We start from the raw sequence: 23,755 nt of genomic DNA, 5'->3' as shown, positions 1-23,755 counted from the left end.
CGGACGCGCTCCTGAGCTGTCCTGGGCTGCCAGCCCGGCCCGGCACCTCGAGGATTTCACAGAGCTCTATCATGAATATTTCTCACTACATACTGGATGTCATTATTCTATTGAGAATCAATTAGCCCAAATGTTGTTATGACAGCTACAGAAAAATGATATTTTTAGCTTTGCTTTATGCTGCTCTGTCTCTTCACAGAATTATTGAAAACCTTAAAACTGATCTAGTGGCGACACGGGCCTCCGTGGCAAGCCGGGGAGCGATTGATCTGGGAACGTGGAATCGCGGGGAGCGCAAGGCTTTTCTCAATGAAGTAGGGGCTCGTCAGAACTAACTCCCAGGATGGAAGGCAGAGCGTGACTGTGGGCAAGGTACGTACCCTGCCCGGACCTCGATTTCTGCATCTGTAAAATGGCAATACCAGTCATCCTTACCTGTGGCACGGGGATGGGGACGCAGTGTGGCTGTGCATTAGAAGCACTCAGCCAGTGAGGCAGGTGCTCAACACGGGACTGCTTCATGACTGAGCAGGAGGGCCCTGGAGAGACGCTGCCTACCTGGGTTCAAGTCCCAGCTCTGACACTTAGATAGATCACTTAATACTCTCTGTGTCTCGGTTTTATTATCCATAGAATGGGATTCATCATGTTGTTGTGAGGAGCAAATGAACACACACAAGTAGAGCACTAAAACTCCTGCCTGGCTCAAAAAAGCGTCAATTCTTTGTAATGTATGAGGCTGTCATTGTCGTCTGCTCCCCACCTTCACTCACTTGACCCCTTAGCCTCACATCGTCCCCCTCCCATCCTTGCATGTTCACATCCTCTCAATGTTGAAAACTAGTTCAGCTGTCCCCTCGGTCGCAATGCCTGACAGACGGAGACTAGGTTGCTGGTTCCAATAATCGTTGGGTGACCATGGACGAGGCCGTATACTTCTTTGCCTTAGTTTCCCTGTTGGTAGGAAGGGGGTAATGGTTTTCTTATCCCTCGGATGAGGGGCTGGCCCTGTCTGTTTCTGAAGTGGGGTGGGCAAGTCTGCCTTCAAATACCAGTCCTCCTTGGATAGGTTCTAATGGTCACCCTGCACCCTTCTTCCCCCACCAGGAGCAGGTTTTCAGATTTACAGTATAGAAGGAGCTGTTTTATGGTAAAAAGAAAAAAAAAAAATTCATCTCTGGTCCAGAGGCCCCGGAATCGAGTGGAAAGAAGAAGCAGTTCCAGGATCCTCCCCTGCAGCTGCGTGCTCTGCCAAGATAGGAGCCAGTGTCAGAGAGAAGGTTGAACCCATCCGAACACCTTTGCTTCCGGCCAAGTCCCACCCCGCTCTCCCGTCCAGTGGGTTTTGTCCAGCTGGAATTTAACAGCACCTGATGGCTGACATCTTTTGGCAAGGCAAGGGCCAGAGGAGCAGGCTGGCAGAACCCCCCAGGGATCCCCAGCGTGCTCTATATCCTGTGCTTGCCACCCCTGGCTCTCAGCCTGAATAAATCCTTGCTGCGTGGCAAGGCTCAATGAGAATCAACCTTTATTTTCTGCAGCTTCCAAGTCCCTTCATTTGGGATTACCTTCTTCCTCTTCCCCATGTCCCTCCATTGCACTCTCTCTGGCCACAGCTATAGCCCTTGTCATAGGGCCACCTCTGACCCCTGTTCTTTGTGTATAGGGCTGCCTCCCCTGCTGGACTGTGAGCAAAGAACCAAGACTGAGTTCTAATTCACTGAACTATGCTCAGCTCTGTCTTCCTTGTCTCGTCACCACATTGCTTCCGGGGCACAACTGTCCTCCCTGGGAACCGTCCCACCCACCCACTGCCACCGCCTCTCTGGACTCTGGAAGAGCACCCTGCCCAATCCTATGACCAGGTCACCTCATAGAGTTGTGTAGGTTGTGCACTGCACAAGTCCCTGGTGCCATGCTCGTAAACCACGGTGTGAACGATGCCCCTGTGTGCCACAGCAGCCCTGCTTGGGCACGGGGCCTTTTAAAGACTTTCATCGATTCTGGATCCTCTGATTTTTGAAGGTCCCACCCCACATAAAAATACTCATATTAAAACACACCCGTATACTTCAGTTAGTATAATTTCTTGCTGTAAAAATATTTTGAAAAAATGTTTATCATCTGACTTTTGCAATTATTTGGCTATGAGCAGCTGATTTATGTTTGGCTATGGTTTCTCAGCAGTCATTCTTGAGGATTCTTGAGAAAAGGAAGAATTAAATCTGCAAGCTGCTTTCAAATGTAAAGCAGCTCTTATGAATTTAGGAATGAACAAAGTTGACCTGATATTTTATAGGCATTACACACCTATTCTTTTTTATCTTGAGAAGGGTTTTGTTGGGTTTGTTTTGGTTTTGGTTTGGGGTGGGTTTTTTTCTGCATTTTGGAGGCAATAATAATTTCTTTCAGAATTCAGATATTTTCATGGGCCTCAAGCATGAGCACAGGCCCTTCTCGATCTCCCCAGATGGCAGAGACCAGTCTATAACTTTTAAAGACACGTTACCGAAGGACTAATGATAAGTGGTTACGTGGTCACGTGGCTATATGCTGCCATCAGTTCCTGTACAGCATAATTATTCATGGCTCCCCTTTTCCTCTCTAGGGTGTGTGGTTTGGACTATCAGTTGTCACCTTGTCACAAGGGAAGAGAGTACCTTACAGAGAAGAACGGCATAGGCCCAGATGGGCCCGCGTCCCCTTCCGGTCTTCCTCTTGGTCCGCTCCCATGTGGCCCAGGGAAGTTCACCTTTTGCCCTCTCCCCCACCCCACTAGCTCTAGGGATGTTCTGGGGATTGCCGCACCTCAGAATCCAGAACAAACTGCCCTTCGTACTGCAGACAGAAAGTCTTTCCTCACCCCCACCCAATGTCCGCTTGCCAAAGTCCTCATTTCCTGTTGTACGAATGACATCTTTCTTAGAAGACTGACAATGGACATTTTCATTTCCTTTTGTGGAAACCCCACTCCCATCCATAAGGATATGCTCTGGCCCTACGACCCCAACAATACAATCGCAAGATAGTTCCACATTGATACACGTCCCAGAGTCTTCATCTACATATCTGTAAATCTTAAATCTTTCATGGAACAAGGCAGAATATCAATTAATCAGTCAATCAGTTTCTCTTTAGCACCTATCAGATTGTATTATGATTGCATCCATGGGTCCCCCTCCCCGGACTGTGAGTCCTTGTGGAGAGAGATGTGGGTGCCTCATTCGTCTCTGCATCGCCAATGCCAGTCCCAACCTGGCACACAGAAATGCTTCCTGAAGGATGAGGGAATTAATAAACATGGCAGTAATGTTCTATTAGACTGTGACTGTGCTTGTTCATTTCTGTTTCCATCATAGTATGCGACAGACTGCAGGAGAGGCTCACTGGAGGGCAAAAGCTATGCAACATTTGATTGGATGGATACATGGATGCATGGATGGATGGATGGATGGATCTTGTGATAGACAGTTGGATAGATGGATGGTTGGATGGATGCTTAGGTGGGAGAATCCCTAGCCTGAGAGATTGGTGTCCAGGGAGAAGATGGAGCTGCTTTGACTATAATAGTTTTCTGGTCCCAGCTCCAATCCCCATGAGGCCTGACTGCCTTAGGGTTCCCGTCCTTGGATTCCCAAGAGAATTTTCTGTATCCTTGTAATAAACTCCCTTCTATTTGAGGTAGTTTGGTGGATCTCTGTTTCTTCTAACTGAAAGAGCCTGACTCAGATAGGAGCCCTCCTCCCAGGTGGGTGGGGGGATGTAGGGAATGAGCAAGAATTAATATTTACCTCTTGATTGTACCACCAAGTACAGCTGTTGGCATGTTGCACCTTCTTGTGGTCTTCCCCAGGACAGTGCTAGAAGGCAATACTAGCTCAGCTCGGTTTAATGAACCTGTCCTGGGAGTTTCCTGTTCAGGTCTGTGCCAAGTGCTACGTGGACTTCTATGAACTACTTGGTCCTTGCCCTTGAAGTGGCCCACCGACTCCTAGCATCACCCCCAACAGTTGCTGTGTCACCTGTCACCCCCGATTCTGGGCCTCAAGTCTCTATAAAATGTGAAGTAGGGGGGCGCCTGGGTGGCTCAGTCAGTTAAGCGTCCAACTCTTGATTTTGGCTCAGGTCATGATCTCAGGGTTGTGATATCAAGCCCCTAGTCAGGCTCCACACTCAGTGGGGAGTCTGCTTGAAATTCTCTCTCCCTCCGCCCCTTGTTCATGTATGCAAGCTCTCTTCCTCTCTCTCTCTCTCAAATCAATAAATCTTTTTAAAAAATGTGAAGTTGGAAGATCATCAAGCCTTTCCTGCTTTAACATTTTGAGGTTATGTGACTTGCTCAAAGTCATAGATATAATCCCACTGTAAATGCTCCCCATCCTTTGGGTGGGATAACAGGTTTTAGCTCACCAGTCATGATACCAAACCCCACCCCCTTGACCAGCTTCTACAAAAGCACAAAGAGCATGCCATGATTTTGCTAATTTTCTGAAGATGTGTGGGTTCACACACTTCCTTAATTCACATTTTTCCTGCCATCCAGAATTCCTTCTCCATTTTCACATTTAAATTGAGCCCACTTTTCTATGCCAGACTTCTCCTCCAGGATACCTTCCCTGCTCCCTCTTTTGGAAATGTCCCCTCCCTCTGGCACCCCTCCCTCAAGGGCTCAAAACTTCCTGTCTTGTGTTTCAAGTCCGATTGCTCTGAGGCAATCTGATTTCCTCTGCAGGATGGTGAGTTCCCAGAGGGCAGACAGGGACAGCTTCACTCATCTCCTTCTTCCAGCAAGGGGCTTGCTCACAGCTCTGCGCACAGTAGGCACCACTGAATGTTTCATGGTATGGACAGATAGGCAGGGATTTTTATGATGTGGTAGAATAGTTTATGACAAGCCAAAGTTCACAAATTATTGTTAGAATTTTTAAAAAGAAGGTCACAAAACAGGAAGTATTACACAACATTTTTCTAACATGCATTTGAAGGAGTGTGGGGAGATGTGAATGCGCCCAAGCCATTCATTCATGGAGGCAGGATTTGGGATGACTTTTAGTTTCCTCTTTTACCATATCTGTATTTCTAAATGTTCTAGAATAAGCATGTATTACTTTCAGAATGGGAAAATGGAGAAAAGCTATTTAAAAATAAATAAGTAAATGTTTGTTTAGTGAATGAAAGAACCGGGCTCTAGTGCATTACCAGACTAATTTGAGCTGGATCTGGAAGCTTAAGTCAGCCTCTGCCAGCCAAGTGCCCCTCATCACCCAGCCATTGCCACTGGAACGCCAGGGGAGCTTCTAACTGTAGGATTGCCCCTAAGGAGTCTGAAGTGACCATTTGTGGTTCAGGAGGAATCATATAAGGATATGCTCTGGCCCTACGACCCCAACAATACAATCGCAAGATAGTATTCTATTAGACTGTGACTGTGCTCTCTCAGGCAGGGATCGCTCGTGGGGGACGTTCCTTGGAGCACTCCGGAGCACTGCAGATTCCAAACAGGAAACGCCTGTCCCCTCCCTCTGGCAGATTCCAAACAGGAATCTGCTTTTGCTGACAGCAATCATCACACCCCCTGCATGTATATACAGCACTTTACAGTTTACAAGGCATTCCCTTATTTTCTCCTTACAATCCTGCAAGGCAAGTATGAACGCCTCCTGCTAACAGATGAGCAAAGTGGGGCCTGGAGAGAAAAACTGGGGTGATCAAGGTCAAGGTCACAGAGCTAGCAAGGGTTAGAACCTTTCTACTCAAGCCAGAGGCTCCTCCCCCAATGCACCAATCTCCGGAGCACGGATCAGACAGGGCATCTGGGTTAACCAGAACCGTGGGTGGGTCCATCCCCAGAAAGGCAGGTTCTGGGGACAGGCGTTTCCTGTTTGGAATCTGCAGTGCTCCGGAGTGCTCCAAGGAACGCCCCCCACGAGCGATCCCTGCCTGAGAGAGCGTGTCTGCCACCGAGGCTGGAACAAACCACCGCGGGGCGGGCAGCAGCCGGGGAGGGCGCAGCGGCGCGGGCGGGAGACAGGGCTCAGCTCCGCCGAGGCGCCGGCAGTTACCTGGACCCAGCCATCCAGCCTCTGGGAGTGGAATCAGGGAGTCTATCCTCCCGCGCTGTACTCCGGGAGGGGAGGCGTGCAGCAGGGGACCCCCAAATCCGGGCTGCTCCTGACCAGGAACAATTTCCCATTCCCAGAAAAAAAAAAAAAAAAAAACAACCCTCTGACCTGATGCGGAAAGATCCTCAGTTAGAAATTCCCCATTTGCTGCCACCACCTCACCAAAGGCCAATTCTTCCACTCTTCCACAGACCTCATGTAGATCCACTGGGAGGCATCAAAAATTAATTACATATTCTTTATAAAATATAATTATGATAAAAAACAAAATACTAGGGAAGATATTAAATACTGAGTTTGTATGTAAGTTCCAAATTAAATCCTTTCAACTGTTTTAATGAGAAACTTGAGTTTGCTTCTGGAAACATATTTCTTTTAATATCAGGTTTTACACTGGAAATGAGTACACACAATTTATCAAATGACTCCACACAAATAATCAAAATTTTTAATGAGGATCTTTTCAAATTCTTGACAAGTACCATCAATAAGAAAGTTTGTTCTCATTTGTTAGTGATAAAATATTTAAAAATCATTTTTTAAACAAGTGTTCATTCAACACAACAATTGCAATTATATTTACAGACTCGAATAGGTCTTTATTGACAAAAGTAATGTTGGAATTTCTTGTGCTAAAGCAAATGGGTGTAGGATCTAATCAAATTTTTTCACACTAAGTATTGCAAAATGATGCAGCTCTAATCTGCAGACCAGGCATGCCCGTTAGAGCAGTCAGGCTGTGAGAGCCTGGATGCCTCTAAAAGGGCAAAGCAGGTGAGGTAGGACAGAAATATCCAAACACATGAGAAATGGAGATCCAGGGTCACTGCTGGAGCGTCACCACCCCCTGCCTCCCAGCCTCCTTGACCTCGCCCTGGGACATCTCCAGCACCTGCAACACAAATCCCAGACACCCCTGGGGCCCCTGTTCACCATGGACAGTGGCATACTCTGGAATTGATGGAGGCAGCAGATGTCCAGGTCGAGGAAATTCCTTGACCACACCCAGCCCATTTCCACAGAGCAGGGGGTGCCAGATGCCACTGACCTTGCCCGGCCACTTGCGGGAACCTCAGGGTGCCCCCCCCCACCAAACCCCTCCAAGGAACCCTCAGCCAAGGCTGCCCCCTGCCAGAGACAACCAGCTCATGCGTTTCAGATGGCCCAGGACTGTGCGACTACTGGGGGGCGGGGGCGGGGTGGAGAATGGTATTTCCTGCCAGACCAGGTGAGTGGCTCTGGCTTAGAAGTCCCAACTGCAAAGAAAGGCTGGAAAGGTCTGGAATTTCCCAGGAGGAATTTTCAGCCAGCTTTTGGAACAGTAGTGGAGAGGTGAGGCTGGGAGAAAGAAGCCCAGGGGAACAGAGAGAACAGAAAGGCAAACTGGACTAGTGCCCTGAGTTAACGCCCTAGGAAGGTTGAGCCTACACTGGTGGTTCGCCAAGCCAGTGCAGAATTCGGGCTTGGCCCAGGTGGGATCCGACAGTCCTTCCCCTCTACCTTCCTGGGTCTCCAGGGACCCTCTGAAAGGACCCGGTAAGTACAGTGGGGCCAAGGATCAGGCCCACACCACCTTGGGGGCATCCCTGGTGGGAATGTGAGCCAAGACCTGTATCCTTATTGTTGAAAGAAGAGGGAGGGAGAGACAAGGGCGGAATATGGAGAATGGGGGGCTAAGAGAGGTCCAAGTGGAGGGGAGAGAGTGAGATGGAGGGAAAGAAACAGGTGGAGTCAGCGATGGGGAGAGAGAGACAAGACTGGGCGCTGGACTCGGGAGAGGTGGACGGAGCACAGCAGAAATGGAAAGAGATGGAGGCACGGAAGAGATGGCGGGGATTGGAGGGAAGACAGATGCAGAGAACTGAGAGGGAGCCAGAGGATGGGATGGAGAGAGCCAGAGAGGAGGAGGGAGGCCGCCCGGAGCACGGAGAAAACGGAAGCGGTTGAGACAAAGAGAGTTGGGGTCAGCCTGGGTTCCTCAAACACGGGATGCGAGGGCCCGATGGCAAAATCGCGCTCGGCAGAAACGCTAACTCCCCGGGCAAGTGCAAATGTAAAGAGGCCCTGAGAGCACTTTGTGCAAATATCAGGCCGGGAAGTGCTGCGCCCGCGGAGCTGCCGGGCACCTGGGCGCCCCCCCGCGCCCCGGCCCGCGCGCTAATTCACTTTGCCCTCACCTCCCCGGCGGGCGGGTCGGGCAGGCTCGGGCAGGGAGCGCGCACCGGGCACAGGAGGCCACGGGGCCTGGAGGTCGCGGCCCTGCCTAATGGAGCAAAAGACAGATCAGCAGAAGCGAGGCAGGTGGGGCTGGAGGGGGAGCGCGGGCACCGGGGATGAAGTCAGAGGAGGAGGGGTGGACACGGAGGAAAGTGCTGGGCCAGGCCTGGGCCTTCCCCCAGCCGCTGGGAGACTTTGAGCGAGACCTCCTGAGCCTCAGTTTCCTCCACTATAAAAATAGGAAAATAAAGCCTTCCCTGTTTACCTCAAAGGGTCTTCTGTGAGCCTGGAATGTGAAGGGGTTTGGAAAGCCATAAAGTTCATATATGCTAATTAAAAATGATGAGGATGATGATGATGTTGATGAGACAGTTAACCCTTCTGCAACTATGTGTCTAGCCCTGTTCTGAAGGCTTCACACACATTTGCTCATATAATCCTCTCACCAACTTCACTTATGCCCATTTTAGAGATTACAAAATTGAGACACAGAGATTAAGTCCCTCATCCAAGGTCACACAGATTGTAGCTGGCTGGTAAACCCTGACGATATGGCTCCAGAGTCCATGCTACATTATAGTATAAGGGCATGTTTTATTATTGCCCACATTTTACAGATGAGAGAAAGAAGGTTCAAAGAGTTGGGGCTTTGTCCTATGTCCCACAGGCAGTAGCAAAACCAATACTTGGGCTTTCAGGCCCAGAGGAGACAGTGGAAAGAACGTGGACTCTGGAGCAGGTAGATTCAGATTCACTGGCTTGTTCTGCCGCTGTGTGATGTGGTGAGAGTGACTTAGTTCTCTGCGATAGGGCGCACTGACCAACTCCACGAGGGTAGTGTAGAGATTAAATGAGAAAAAGTATATGAGGAATCAGACACATAGTTGGTGCTCGATAAATTCATTTGGTCAATATTTATTGAGCCCTGTGCTGGGTCCTGAGGACACAGTGATGACCAAGAGAAGACGCCTGCCCTGGGGGGGCTCACAGATCACAAGTACACAACTCATTACAGATTATGACCAGAAAGGCTAGGAAGAAAATGAAGAGAGTTATACAAGGAAACTGGCTCAGAGAAGAGGTCTGGGAAGACCTCTCTGAGGAAGTGATATTGAAAATGACAGGTGAGATGGAGCTAACCAGGGGAGGAGCTGGAAATCATGTCCCAAGAGGGAGGAGAGCCAGTGCAAAGGCACCGAGGCAGAAAAGAGTTTGGCTCCTTCCAGGATTCGGTAGAAGAAGCACAGTGCATGGGGAGGACAAGGGCAAAAGAGGGGTTCAGACAGGCAGGCAGGGGCCTGGCCCCACAGGGCCATCTAAGCCATGGATTTTATCTTAAGCTCAATGGGACATCATGGAAAGCTCTTAAGTAGGAGTGACATGCTCTAATTTACACTCTCAAAAATCACCGTGGCTGCCAGGTAGAGGCGGGAGAGAAGAGCGAGTGACAGCAGGAAGTTGTCAGGAGGTGAGTGTCTTCCCAGGCTTGAACCAAGAGGTGTCAGAGGAGGTGGAAAGACAGGAATGGATGCCAAACTATTTTATTATAACATAAATACTAACTGCAGCTCACCTTGCCATCGCTCATCAGTGCTATCTGGTCTTGGACTCAGTTTCCAGGTCTAGTAGAATGGGCTTTACCAGTTCTCTTAGGAACATGGGGCAGTGGTCCCCTGCGGATCTTTAGCTCACCTCCCTGCCCAGTTGCTTCCTAAGCTGAGTTGGGGGTCAGGCTGGCCCACTGCCCTGTCAAAGGCCATAGATCAACGGTCAGATCTTGGGACTGTGGGCACTGACCCCAGGACTGAAGACCAGTTAGCTCTCATTCCTCCTCCTCCTCCTGTCTGCTGTGTTGGGTCAATGAGGGTAGAAGAAATGATCGGTGAGGTCCCTGCTTTCAGGGTGGAGTTTTCCGGGAAGCAGGTCACTCTGGACGAGATCTCAAGAGAACAAACTGGGGATTATCTTGTTGTGTTTCTTTAAGCATTTGTTGTTGAAATGGAAGTTACAATCTAAGCTAATTTGAATAACAGAATCATAGGAAAAACACCCTCTAACCACAAAAATGAATATTCAACATTCCCACCTTATCTTCTTTGCTTTGTAGGGCTGTTTCTCAGCTGCATATTAAGCGGCCCCTTCATGTGAAGCTGGCAGAATGGTGGTTTTGCAAGACAGAACGCTGCTGGGCTAAGGTGCTACATTCAGAACAGAAGTCATTCTTAACCCCCAGAATTTCAAAGATTTTACAGGGACAGGCCTGGGGGGAATGGGGAGGACTGGGGAAAGTTTGGATCAAGACCACGGAAGGTGTGGAGTGGGAACTGAGTGCTCCTGCCCAGCTCCATATATTTCAAACCGGTAGCCTCAGAACAGGAATGGGGGAGAGGAGACGGAGGGAGACAGTCGCTCCTTCCATAAAGGAAAAGCCTGGTGTGAAGGGCACTGACAGGCATGACAGGCTGCCATAAAAGCTAAAATCATCATAGGCAGAATTAATAGAGGTATTGTGCCTAGAACAAGAGGGGAAATATCCTGATGAATTCCATAGAGACTCCAACTGATATCTGAGGAGGAACATCTCAAGGGAGTAAGATTAAGACCTGAAGAGGAACTGGCTTCAGATCTCCAAGGGGTTGGCCAAGAGAGGCAAGGGCACATGGGTTCTGTGGGGTTTCAAGAGCCAAAATGGGGCCGATGGTTAGAAATTCATAGTAAGGAAGAAATACTGAAAGTCAAGCGTGTCTTAATATGGGCAATATCACCTCAGGTGGAAGTAAGCTCCCCACCCTTGGAGGCATGCAAGCAAGCAGAGGCAGGACTGACCATTGGGCAGGGATGCTGTAGAGCCTTGCTACCTCTCCAGCCGCCTTTCCTATCATTTTCCTCCCTATTCATGGTGCTCCAGCCACACTGGCCTCCTTGCTGTTTCCCAGCCACACCAAGCACATCCCAACCTCAGGGCCTTTGCACTTGCTTCCCCTCCCTTCCCCAGATACTGGCATCTCTCTCTCCCTCACTTTATTTTTTTTTAAGATTTTATTTATTTATCTGAGAGAGAGAGAAAGCACAAGCATGAGCAGGGGGAGGGACAGAGGGAAAGGGAGAAGCAGGTTCCTCAATGAGCAGGAAACCTGATGTGGTGCTTGATCCCAAGACCCTGGGATCTTGACTTGAGCAGAAAGCAGATGCTTAACCCACTGAGCCACCCAGGCACCCCTCTCTCTCCCTCACTTTTTTCTTAAAGATTTTATTTATTTGTTTGACAGAGAGAGAGAGAGCACAAGTAGGCAGAGAGGCAGGCAGAGGGAGAAGGAGAAGCAGGCTCCCTGCTGAGCAGGGAGCCCAATGCGGGGCTCGATCCCAAGACCCTGGGATAATGACCTGAGCCAAAGGCAACCACTTAACTGACTGAGGCACCCAGGTGCCCCTCTCCCTCACTTTAATCAGACGTCTTTCTGTCATCTCCAGAGAGGCACATTCCCTGACCACCCCCATTTAAAGTTATATCTATTTATTGTCTGTATCTCCCACATAATGTAAACTCCTTGTGAGCAGGATCTTGGTCTTATTCACTGCTGCATCTCTAATGCCTAGAAGGGCCTGGCACATAGTAGGTGTTCATTAAATATTTTCCAAATAAAGAAATGAATTATCTCATTTTTTCTCCACAATCACCCTTGCTCAATTTAATTCCTACAAAAGCTTCTCATGGAAGGATATAGAGGAGAAATTTCCATCACCAAAGGCATGTTCAATGGACAAGACATGGCATAGACATGGGAGGGGAAGGACCTCCCCCTTGAGTGGGTACCTGCCCTGCTGGGCACTGAGCCCGGGGCTTCAGATACATTGTTTCATTTAACAATGCTGTGAGGTGGGATTATTTCCCCCAAACTTCAAAGCTCAAAGGACCATGTAACACAAGTATTCATTGATTGCAAGCAACAGAAACATTCTTGCTAATGGAGGCAACAAGGGAATTCCATGGAAGGAAAGAATAGCGTGAGGGATTGAGGGAAACTATGAAGAACCAAGCTTCAGAGAAGGGGGCAGCAGACGTGACTCCCCTCGGTCAGGGGAGGTGAGGAGGACTTGGCTGACAAGCTCACAAACAGCGCCTATGACGGGAGATGGGGCTGCCCGAGGGAAGTGGCCACGCTGTTACCCGACGAGAATGGGTGCTGGCCAGGCGAAAACAAGATCAGACCCTCACAGATCATGGGTCCAATCCCCTGGTTTTGCAGAAGCTCGGAAGGGCAGGTGTATTCACCTAGGAACAGACACAGGCCACCCGGCTCCAGATGTGGTGTGAACGTCAAGTCTCATCAGAGTTTGGTATCCAGATCCTTCTTCAAACAAACCCTCCAGGTCCAACTCTTGTTCTCATCATGCTTGGAGGTCTTAGCATCACGGTGGGCTTTCTGAACAGTCTAGGATTCCAGGCCCTAAAAAAACCCCACATAAAGGCTTTCCTAAACTTCTTTCACTGCAACTCTGATGACCACTGGACCTCAAGTGAGCGCTAGCGTCGCCAACTCCAGGAAATGACTGTCATAACTAATTTATTTTCACGTCTATTAGGAAGCCCTCCCGGGGTGGCATAATCCACAGATACAAGCCCGCTTCACCTCTACTAGAAGGGTTTAAAAAATGAAATTAGACATGTTTTTGAGGCAAAATCTCTCACAGTTAACTCCCTGGTTCGGCACAAATTCTCTTAGCATTCGTGACCAAAGGAGACTCCTCCAAACCATTTCCTGTCATCCCCTCTGAGCTGTCAACTTTGATTACTCCTTGCCTGGTACTGGGCCTTGTCTTATACTAAAGGAATAATAAGTACCTCCTTCCCCCTTTCTGAATCTAGGACTCCAGCACTTTTTATTTCCTGCTTTATGGAAAACTTTTCAGAAAAAGCACAAAGGCTGTAACAGCAACTTCAAAAAATCACCTGGGAAGGAGATGGAGACTATTTCTAGGCAGTGACCCAGAAACGGGCTTGTTTGTCCAACATTTGGTGAGGCCTACTATGTGCCAGGCCTCCCCCGTGCCTGCCCCGGGCCCTGCACTGGGCCGTTTGCACTCAGGTCTGGTACCCAAGGGTCCTCAGAACTGGGTGGGATTTCATTCTCTCCCCCTCCCTTTCGCCCCTCATTAAATGTTTGCATTCCTTGGGGGTTCTGTCCTTCTTCCTCTGCTCTTCCCACTCTGCAGAGAAAATGCTCTGTGAGTGATCTCATCCACTCCCACACTTAAAACTTCCATCCATCCCCACACTGATGCATGAAGCCGAAAGTGAAAAAAAAGGGGTGGGGGGAAAGTAAAATTGTCGAGCTGGAAGTCCTTAGACACCTCAAAGCTTGGCAGGTTGAAGGTGTGGCAGAATAATGGATTTAAAATTTAATTTACATTTTGTTTTCTCCGATGTAGGAGAATCAGAGAACGATGTGTATTTTTGTCTCTGTAATTTTTTCCTCACCAATTTGAAGAAAATACCCAGGACTTCTTGCCTCAGGGACGTTGGCGGAGGCTAGGCTGAAAGCGAAAGTAGCCTGAAGCTTGGCACTTGCCTTTGAAAACAGAAACTCAGGGAGATTAGTCTGGATCAGGGTTTTCACTCTCAGCCCCGTGGACACTTTGGGATGGAATTCTTTGCTGTCAGGCTCTCCTGTGCATTGTAGGATCTTTAGCAACATCCCTGCCCGTAGACACCAGGTAGGAGCACTACCCACCCCTCACCCCCGCAACTGGCGACAACCAAATGTTCTAGACATCGTCCCTGGGGGGCAAAATCACCCCTGGTTGAGGATCACTGTTCTAGATTACCCACTCCCCCCCCCCCAAAAAAAAGATAGAGGAGGGGGCCTATGGAAATTGCCGAACTTGGGGACTGGACAGCTTTTCCTAGACCGGGAAGGGGGACGTTTCAAGGTTCCAGGAGCCACAGGGACCCCTTGTGTCCTTCCTGTTGCAGGACAGGTCACAACCAGTAAAAACCACAGGTCTCTTTTCCCAGCATCCCATAGGGAGCATGGCCCCCAGGCCTTCCAAGGTGGCATCAGGTGTAGAAGGAAGGGAGTCTTGTTGTCCCCAAAGACACTGGGTGTGTGGCCTCCTCAGTCCCACCCCACTCTGCCCAGAATGACTGTTTCCCCGCTTCCCCACGGTTCCCTGCCTGGGTTCACGGGCCAGTGACCTCGTCCTCCTTCCGTGCCCCCGAGCTGCTCTTGGCTGCCCCCTGTTGTCAGGAGGCCCCACTGCAGCCAGACACCCTCAGATCTTGTCTGTGGGAAGTTTGGTAATTCGCATTTGGGCAGTTTTTGACGAACTGTCTAAAGCATCCCCCGAATCCTCTAAATGTCGTTAGTCCTTCAAGACTGAATCTTCTGGAAAAGATGGACATCTTTGCTGGATCTCTGCTCCCTCCTCGTCAGAAAGTAGTCCTCTACTGAGTATAAGAGAATGATCGCTATTCAGTGAGTGATATTTCAACCCCACCTACTTGAGATGATCCAGCCCTTTTTGAAATCTCCTGCTCCACTGAGGTCCTTGTAAGTGAGTGACATTATTCAAGTACATCAGCACTTTCTGACAGCCACGAACAGGTGGCTATGCCCCAGAGATTCCAGAGGCATCCTTTACCTGGTAAATCTTACTGGACTTTATCCTTTTCTACCAGGAGTGTCTAGTAATTCCAGTCCTTAAAAACAAAAAACAAACAAACAAAAAAACCCTGAACACCCCTGGATTCCTGCCAGTCTACCTAAGGCATTCCAAACTCAGGGCATGCTGTCTCCATCACTCTTGGTTTGTTCAGTGTCCTGTAATGCACACCCATACTTCTCTCTCCCCACATTTCTATGTACCTGGAAATAATGCTCTGAACTAACAGTTTCCTTAATCTGCTCCCTTAAACCACTTTCTGTTTGTGGGGGGATCCTTCTAGAATGCTTTCTCAGAGGCTCCTGTAACTCTCTTCCAAGGGTTCCTTCTTTTATAGCCTACAGCCCACTCAGGAAGAAGAAATGCCTTCCTCCTGGTTTGAGGTGTCCCCATCAGCTTCTCTGATCATTCCTCAAGTACTGAGATCACCAAAGTCAGAATGGGTTCAACCCCTAGGACACTGTTGGCTAAAGCATGTCCCAGCCTCTCCCTAATGGTAAATATCAGCAAAAAGGTCACATTTTCCACTGAGTGGTGACCTACCCCTCATCTGCCCATTGTTAAATATGGTGCACAGGGGATGTGTGGGGAGGCTGTGTTACCAGCGAAGGCAGGCTAACACCAGAACAAGGGGAGACCTGGTCCCACTGGGGTGGTCCACTCTGTCCAGAGGTGCTGGGACATGCTTCCTCACAGCTGTCACAGCATCTCAACACCTCCCACCTCCATGGGAAATCCCAGCCTCCCACAGACACCCTCTGCGCATGGGCCTCCGAGATCACATCCCAACCAAATGTATTAAAGAATATGGCCAAGTAATGGCCACAGAATGACTGAAGATAACAGTGATCTCTATGTTTGACATACCTCTTTCTCCATTTGCCTGGACACCTTGGCCTGAGGTCCCACTGGCCTGGATGGAAAGGTCTGGAATTGCAGAATGGTAGCTTCCATGAGAAAGCCTGGGTCATAGGCAGGTTCGAACCTATGATTTCTTGGGCCTGAAGTGCTCTGGCTTCCATCACACAATTTGCCCTGATCCTGCCCATTGGTAGGCCCTGGGGAGCTGCCTGGCTAGGGACCAGGGGTTCCACCCACCCCTCCTGCCAGTGAACAGAAGATGCAAGTAGTTGTGCCACTCTGAGTGTGGCAGATACCAGGTGCCCAGGGGTCCACTGAGCTGCACTGTCCACCCAGGTCACTGGGAGTGGGGGCCCCATCTTGAGTCTCTGCCTGGTAGACAGGTTCACCTCCACGGGTTCTTCTTTACTTACATAGATTCCCCCTGAACCTGGTTCTGTAAAATCTGTTACAATAGGAGGGACCCTGGCCCGGGGACCTTGCTGGCCAGGGGCCACACCTCAAATCAGAGCCCTTAGAAGTCTCTGGTGGGCACATCCAACCTGTTTTTCCTCTGGCTTGTGGGTTATGACTCGTGCAGGGTAAACCCACAGGGGACTTAATTTCCTTAGCCTCGAAGGAGGCTTTTCTCCCCTGTTCCTACACCCTCCAACCTCCCCAGCCCCCCACACAGAAGTTCTGGATGCCCAGGGCAGACACAATTCAAATGAGCTGGTTGATCATATAGTCCTGTGGGTTTGGAAACAGTCGACTATCTATACTGATTAATTGGTGTCAACCTGGAGAACAGTTTAAAGGCTCCTCTTAATGTCTGTTTTTTTTTTTTTTAAGATTTTATTTATTTATTTGAGAGAGAGAGTGAGAGAGAGAAAGAGCACAAGAGGGGGGAGTGGGAGAGGGAGAAGCAGACTCCCTGCTGAGCAGGTAGCCCGATGTGGGACTCGATCCTGGGACTCCAGGATCATGACCTGAGCCGAAGACAGTCGCTTAACCAACTGAGCCACCCAGGCACCCTTAATGTCTGTTTTTAATGTCCTAAATCAGGACACACTTTTGTGGAGGCAGTCTTAGTGCTGGTTGCTGCGCACAGCACTTTCACCCAGACTCCATCCCTTGATGACCCAGATAAAGGCATCCGGGGCTGACAGAGTAGGAGGCCAGGTAGCCAGAGTCGCAACAAGAACAGAACTCACTGGCTGGACAGACCAGACAGGATGGAATGTACTGGGCACCCATTGTGGGCCCCGGACTTCCAGCAATGCAGTGAACAGAGCTGACACTAAAGGGCTTCCCACCGCCCATCATAGCTATGTGGAAATGCTAAGTAACATACAACATAGAGATGACAAGGGCATAGTCAAGCTCAAAAGAGAGAACTGAAAGTCCCAGGAGTCAGATAAAAGGGACCTCAAAGCCAAAGCAGTAAGCAGAAATAGATACTATGGTGGCCTACCAGGGGGCCTGGACCCAGTGACCCGGGGGCTGGGATTTTAATACTCGCAGGGCAGCACTGTGGCCTCCAGCCTGTGCAGGGTGAAAGCACAAAGCTCTCATAAAGAGTCAAGAGGACCCTTTTCCATCAACCCCAGGAAGCATCAAGCAAATTGCTAGGGCCATGGATAGAAAAAATTTTAAGTCGTCTGCGAGAATTCAAAACTCCAAGTGGCCGTCGTGTGTAGGTCTGAATTTATATTCCCTAGATGGTGCAGGATCCCCAAGCTACCTGCCTCTCTCTCTCTCTCTCTTTCTCTGTCTCTCTGTCTTTCTCTCTCTCTCTCTCTCACACACACACACACACACACTGATCTAAAGGAGATTCCTCAACCACGACCCAGGAAACATCTGAATATCCATCAACAGGCAAACTTATATATTGGAGTGTCTTCCCACAATGGGGAAGTATTATGCAGCATGTAGAACAATGTATAACTATATCATCAGGGATACTTTTTTAAACATAATTTGAGCAAAAAGGAACAAATTGCAGGATTATGCTTGTTTATTTTTCCACATGAATTTTATAATCACCTTGTCTAGTTCCCCATTCCTCCTGTCTCCCCCAAAAACAGCTATTGGAACTCTCATTAGGATCGTGTGAAGCTTAAATATTGGCTTAGAAAAAAATGAACTTAGGAGAAATGAAACAGTTATGAGATCAATTTTTCCCATCCAAGCATGTATATACAGACTTCAAATTTGTCCAAGATTCTTTCTGTAACCTTCAGAGGTGGATTTTTCCAGGGTTTTTGTTTGTTTTTTCATATATGCCTTGGACATTTTTTAAATGTATTGCTAGGTATTTTATCTTTTTGTTGATATTGTAAATAAGCTCATTTCTTCTGTTATGTCCTCTAACTGGTTATTTATATATATATATATATGTTAATGATTTATATATAGTTATGTTATACACCACTACTTTATTAAATTTTCTTATTGTTGACAGTAGTTCCAAAATATGTATTTCTAGGTTTTCCAGATATACAATAATATCATCTGAGAATTGTAATTTTATTTCCCCTTTTACAGTTTTCATACTTCTAATTTCTTCCTCTTACCTAATTTCATTGACTGCTGCCTCCAGTATAATATTAAATAAGAGTGCTGAACCTAGAAGTTCTTCTCTTGTTCCTGACTTTAATTTTAAAAAATTTTATATTGAAAAAAAATTTTTATTGAAGTGTAATTAACATACAATGTTATACTAGTTTCAGGAATACAACATAGTGATTCTATACATTCCTCAACAATTCTAGACATTACCCAATGCTCACCGTAAGTGCAGTCACCGTCTGTCACCATACACTGTCATTACAATAGTTTTGACTATATTCCTTATGCTGTGCTTTTCATCTCTGTGACTTATTATTTTATAACTGAAACTTTGGACCTCTTAATCCCCTTCATCTATTTTCGCCCATCCCCTCACTCTTGCTCCTGACTTTAGTATGAAATCTTCCAACATTTTCCCATTACGAATGATGCTGGGTTTTGAGCTGATATATATATTTTTCCATCTTAAGGAAATATCCATCTATTCTTAGTTTATTGAGTACTTTTTTAAAAATCAAGAACTGATCATTCCTTTTCGTCAGTTCGATATGATGAAGCATTTTGATTGGTTTCTTTTTTTTTTAAGATTTTATTTATTTATTTGACAGAGAGAAACATAGCGAGAGAGGACACACAAGCCGGGGGAGTGGGAGAGGGAGAAGCAGGCTTCCTGCGGAGCAGAGAGCCCCATGCAGGGCTTGATCTCAGGACCCTGGGATCATAACCTGAGCCAGAGACAGATGCTTAACGACTGAGCCACCCAGGCGCCCCTTTGATTGGTTTCTTAATGTTAAACCATCCTTGCATTCCTAGAGTCAATGCCACTTGGATATAACACTTTTAAGTGCTAATTCTGCTTGCTAACATTTTATTTAGGATTTGAAAATTGTCATAAGTGAAATTAGCCTGGCATTTCCTTTGTGTTCAGTCTTCACTGGGATTTGGTACCATTGTGTTGCTTAATTAATTTAAACAATTTGGCTTTTTCCTTTCTTTTAAATTTCTAGAACAGAATAGTTAATATTGGAATATTGGGATTATTTGTTTTTAAAGCAGATAAAATTCTTCTGTGAAACCATTTGACCCAATGCCTTTGGGGATATAGCTCTCTGACAACTTTCACCATATTTCCATGGATATTAATACATTTAGAATGTTTTATGTCTCTGGAATCACTTTGATAAATTATATTTTCTTAGAAAATTCCATAGCCCTTCTGGTCTTCAAATTTGTTTTCATAGAGCTGAGCAAAATGGTCTTTATGATTAATTCTGTCTCTGTGTTAATTCCTCCTTATTGTTTCCTATTTTGTGTATATTTGCCTTCTAAATTTTTTTCTTTATTAGAGCTATATATTCATCTATCTTTCTGTTGGCTTTTAAACCTTTTTTTGGATTTTACTTATTCTACTGTTATTCTAACTAATTAAATTATTCTTTAAAGTTACTGTATTAACTATTCTCTCAGCTTTCCTTAGGTCTATTATTCTTTTTCTAACTTCCTGGTTTGGATGCTTTGTTCTCATTCTTGTTTATGGAATTTAAAGGTGGCGCATTTAAGGTATGCATTCTCCCTCTGGCACTGCTATCCTGTTCCCACTGCTCCCCCACCCCTATAAAACAGGGGCTTTTTGTTTTCTGATTTTGTTATTTTCCACCTTATTGAATTATGATCTGGAAGTGATGTCTGTACTACTTTTATTTGAGGAAGAGATCTATTGAGGTTTAATGTGTAGCTTTATATATGGTCAATTTTTGCAAAGATCCCATGGGCACTTAAAGGAAAACTATAGCAGAGGAACTCTCTCTGTCTCTTGCTGTTGTGTACATGTCATACTTTGTTAAGTATATTATTTAGGTCTTATTTATTTATATATTTTTGCCCACTTAATCTGTCAAACAAAAAAGTACTCTTCTATTAGTGGGCTTCTCCTTGTGTTTCTCATAAGTTTTGTGGCTTTCCATGGCTGCGACTTTATGTGGCCCATAGAGAGTTCATAACCATCACTTTTTCACTGCAATTAAGTATATAATATTGTATTATTAGTATATGTAGAAACAGGATTATATTATTAGAACTGGAAAATTCTCTTCTTTGTCTCACTTAGTGACTTCATCCTGAATTCCACTTTATCTGATTTTAAGATGGCAATCCCATCACCTGCACCTTCCCACCTGTGTTAGTTTTCTAGGGCTGCAATAACAAAGTACCCTACACTGGGGGGCTTACAACAACAGAGATGTATAGTCTCGCCGTTCTGGGGGACAGACATCTGAAGTGAAGATGTGGGCAGGGCCACACTCCCTCTGATGGCTCCAAGAGGGGAATTCTTCCTTGCTTCTTCTAGCTTCTGCTGTTTCTTTCCATTCTTGGTGTTCCTTGGCTTATAGATCTAGGCACCGTTCCAATCACATGGCCACCCTCTCCCGCGTGTCTTCACACCACCTCCCTGTGTATGTGTCTGTCTATGTATCCAAATTTCCCCTTTTTAGAAGGACACCAGACATACTGGGTTGCACCCACTTGAATAACCTTGTTTCAGAAGACGTTTTGAGATCTCCAAGCGATGAGCTCTCTCATTGCTAAGATTTCTCTGTTCAGTTTTTGTGTCCTTTTCCTTCATTGATATCCTGCTTGGTCTCAGCTGGCTTTGGCAGCCCTAATTTCACATAAATTAGAGTCTGGAGATTAGGCCTGCCTTCTAGTTTCACTAAAAATGAAGTTTACAGACTTTTTTCGTCTTGTTGCTTTGCAATGCTTTCCAGGAGGAGAGGAGGAAAGTGCTGTTTTATACAGACACATTTCAGAAGTCTTTACCAATTTCTAAATAATAATAATCAATTCAAATTCCTCTTAAAAGATTCTTAGATCAGGGGTGGCTGGGTGGCTCAGTGGGTTAAGAGTCTCTTGATTTCGACTCAGGTCATGATCTCAGGGTCGTGAGATTGAGCCCCGCATTGGGCTCTGCACTCAGTGTGGAGTCTGCTTGAGATTCTCTCTCTCCCCCTGCTGCTCCCCCGCTCATGTGTACAATAAATAAATAAATAAATGTAAAAATCTTTTAAAAAAAGATTCTTAGATCAAATCAATCTGTGGGGTCACATTTAGCTCATGGTATGGGCTTTCTTCATTAGGGTTTCTTCACTAGGGTGTAGTAGTCAAGCACAAAGCTTTGGAAAGAGCCCAGTTCAATGCCATGGGTTGAATGATGCCCCCTATCAAAAAAATAAAAATAAATAAATAAAAAAGATATGTCTACCAGGAACCTGTGAATGTGATGTAAGTTGGATAAAGGGTCACTACCGACGTAACTAAGTTAAGGATCTAGAAATTAGATCATCCTGGATTATACGGATGGGCCTAAACCCCATGACAGGTATCCTTAAAGGTTCTCTTCCTTTAGACACACAGAAGAGAAGAGCCATGTGAAGGCAGAGGCGGAGTTTAGAGTGACGTGTCTATAAGCCAAGGAACATCGTTAGTCACCAGAAGCTGGAAGAGGCAAGGAACAGTCTCTCCTAGAAGGAACCAAAACCTTGCCAATGCCCTAACCTCAGAGTTCTAGTTTCCAGAACCATGAGAGAATATATTTCTGTGGTTTTAAGCCACCCAATTTATGGTCATTTGTTACACCAGCCACAGGAGACTAATATATACAGTTTGAATCCTGCCTCCACCAGTTCCAAGGTGTGTGACCTTGAGCAAGTCTCTGGGAGACAATGGAAGGAAATGAGCTGGAAGAAAAGTGTAGCAGAATTCAAGTCTTTGCAGAGTTGTTGAAGGGCATTGGTAGGACCTACACGCTGTATACAGAAGACAGGGCTAAGGTCAGGAAGTAAGTTGGGGCCTCAGGGAAGAGAAAGACTTTCTAAGAGTGGAAATCCAGACATGGAAAGCACCCAGCTTGAGTGATCGCAAGGGTACTGTCACTGCAGGTGTGCAAGGAGAAAACAGGACCCCCCACGACATGAATATTAGGAGCACAAGGCCAGAGTCAAAAAGACTTTATTCCTGCTGCTTGCTGCTGGTGACATTTGGCAAATTACTTCGTTTCTGAGCCTCAGGAATCTCATCTATAATACAGGGATAACAACAGCAACAAGGGCTGTTTGTGAGGAGAGCGTGAGAATTGCAATTGTGAGAGCACCTACTGTGGGCCAGGCACCATGCTGAGCACCTCTACTTGTGTTCACGCCTTTACAAGATGCTTAGTGTACTGACTGGCACCTACGTGCTCAATAAATGGTCATGATTTTGTTGTGGCGTTTTTAATGTCACGATAGAATGTTCTTTACCCCGGATTAAGTTTGGGGAATCCACAACTCCCCCCTCAAGGTGAGCGCACAAGTTGGTGTGTGTGTGTGCTTTTCTGGAGCGTGGATCCACAGCTGTCTTCTGAGTCTCAAAGGAAGAATGACCCAGAAAAGCACAGATATCTGCTCGGAGGGAATTGGCATCTGTGGCATCCTTCCCATCCTGGAACGGAATGAGATAGAGTAAAGGCTAGCTGCTTGCAAATGTGTGTCCAGGACAAACAGCCTGGGTGTTCTATCTGACGCAGGGACCCTGCTGCCTCCTGCCAGATTGTCCCCTCCGCTTGCTCCTGCCTGTCAGCTTCTGGCAAATTTGGGTGCGGGGAGCAGCAAGAGAAGAAAAAGGAAATTTACAATTTTGACGCACGCGGGGCAATTTCTACAGACAATTCCCAGTGTCCGGAAACGCCCACCACCTCCGGCGCATCCACCTGAAGCCTGAGGAGCATCATTTTCCATTCTCGTCTCTGAGATAATAAGTTGGAGAGAAGCTTCATATTTCAAATCAAAACTATTTTCCAACTAGAGGAAAGTGGAAACTTTTCAGGCAAATTTCATATGCAGTAACACAATTTCCTCCTGTTCCACTTCTTTTTTCACCTAATACATGATAAATATTCAAGATCTCCTTGAGGAAACATGAGCGGAGCTGGGGCGGAGATCGTCACGGCTCCTGGGTGGAGGCAGCCAGCAGGGCGGACACAGGTCCTTCTCCTTCAAGGCCCCTCTGGATCCAAGCCTCTGCCGGCTACCCCACCTGTCCTTGGGAGAGCCCTCACTCCTATGAGAACTAGCAGAATTAGATGACTGAAAAATATTTATTATCTTAATAGCGGTTCCCAAATTCTTCTCAGGCAAAAACCACATTCATTGGAAAAATGCCCTGAAGAGGTACTTGGTAGAGAAGGTGAGCCCCCCACAGACATTATCAGGATATTTAGTGACTTGGAGGCTTCCTTTTTCAGGGTTTAGAGGTCAGGGGACAGGGATGGGGGACACAAGAGCGAGAACTCTCACCAAGGGGGG

General features: G+C 47.0%; 1 long non-coding RNA gene across 1 annotated transcript in view; it reads right to left on the bottom strand.

Moving 5' to 3' along the window:
* LOC118552535 (uncharacterized) overlaps positions 1-23,755 on the bottom strand; it is a 73,910-nt gene that overhangs the window by 34,369 nt on the left and 15,786 nt on the right. The gene's annotated exons all lie outside the window — the stretch shown is intronic.

Source organism: Halichoerus grypus, chromosome 5 (genome assembly GCF_964656455.1).
Source record: "Halichoerus grypus chromosome 5, mHalGry1.hap1.1, whole genome shotgun sequence".
Lineage (NCBI taxonomy): Eukaryota > Metazoa > Chordata > Mammalia > Carnivora > Phocidae > Halichoerus > Halichoerus grypus.
This window is presented reverse-complemented; position numbering and strand designations above follow the sequence as displayed.